This window comes from Miniopterus natalensis, chromosome 2 (assembly GCF_054644295.1).
Source record: "Miniopterus natalensis isolate mMinNat1 chromosome 2, mMinNat1.hap1, whole genome shotgun sequence".
Classification (NCBI taxonomy): domain Eukaryota; kingdom Metazoa; phylum Chordata; class Mammalia; order Chiroptera; family Miniopteridae; genus Miniopterus; species Miniopterus natalensis.
In genome coordinates this window covers 73,401,293-73,402,683 of record NC_142082.1, presented here as the reverse complement: position 1 = coordinate 73,402,683, position 1,391 = coordinate 73,401,293, and the positions used below count along the sequence as shown (strand labels likewise).

Sequence of the window (1,391 nt, the reverse complement as noted above, 5' to 3'; positions counted from 1 at the left end):
TAGTAATATGGCAATAGTGTTCATTGCTCTTGATTGCTTAAAATGCTCACAAGATTTCATAATTTTATAATTTCATAAATAATTTTGTGAGTTTTTTTTCACAGATTTAAAGTAAGAGGAGGAATAATATTATCTTTCTTGTAGCCATCATTGTAAGTTGAATGCAGATAGACTATTCAGAGTCTTATGCAAATTCAACAGCATTTTATCCTTGCCATCAATATTTTGTTGATACTTACCTGGCAGGGAAGATACCATAATCGTGAAGGTGGTTTTCCCAGGGCGAGGCCTATCCATTGCATTCCGGATGTGTTCACCCCTGAAATCTCTCCAAATGCGGGACACTTGACTGCATAATTTGTGGCAGTGGGGGACTGTGTTCACACTCTCCCCTGAAAAAAAATTTTTGTTGCTATTTGCTGACACCCTGTGAATGTCCTTAAGGCATATGATAATAAATTAGCTGTTACCAGTGTACATTTGTATGGACTAGGAATATTCTCTTTCCTCATAGGGTAAATAATTTGTGAAAGGTTGTTTCATGTGAATTGTATTAACTTTTTAAATATCAACAATGAAGTGGGAGATGAGAACATTGTAATGCAAAATAGAACATTTAAAACCCTCACATTTGGTTTTGAAAACCCCTGTTTCCTTGGCTTTAAGGAGGGATAAAGTAGAGGACATTTAAGTGAGCAAAATGCCTCTAAAACTTAATGCTTGCATTTCAACCTCAGTCCTGTGCTCTCCCTCCCAAGCCAAATACTATTGCTTAGGATACTTCAGGAACAATTAGAGCACAGTTCAATCTCTGTTTTAAATAATTTCTTATAAACTGAGTATTAACCCATGCAATTTGCCCTTTATTTCTAATTGCTTTCTTACTTATTAATATCTTTGTTAATTTAAACATATGTGCCTGCTTAAATCTCATGGTAACAAAGTCTTGGACAGTGGACAAAAATATGTTGCCAATGAAAAGTTGCCAACTACAGGTTGGGACTGTTCTTAAAATAAGAAGGTCAAGTCCAAAAAAGGACCCATAAACTAAGTTCCCAGGACCCTCTAGTATGCACTGAATTCCAATGATTAAATATGAAAGTAATACTGAATATGAACCTTTTATGGTTCAGAAATTTCATCTAATAATGGCATCTTCCTTGAGTTCAATACCACGACTTCAAATACAATAGCTGCCAACTTTTCAATTAACAGATTGGTGAATACTGTTGAAAAATTGGCAGTTGTCAAGTGGTAATCCCACTAATGGACATTATGCTTGATAAATTAATTCTGAGGCTTAACTTCTGTGTGGAGCAGAAAACAATTAGAAAGTCAAAGAGAAAATAAAAAGTAAAAAGACACAAGGTGCAAATTTGCACAAGGTACAA

General features: G+C 34.8%; 1 non-coding gene across 1 annotated transcript; it reads left to right on the top strand.

The window, feature by feature from the left end:
* Window positions 1-231: 231 nt before the first annotated feature.
* LOC148093705 (U1 spliceosomal RNA) lies at window positions 232-395 on the top strand. The gene has a single exon (XR_015714200.1). It is a non-coding gene; the product is annotated as a U1 spliceosomal RNA (small nuclear RNA).
* The last annotated feature ends 996 nt before the right edge of the window (window positions 396-1,391 follow it).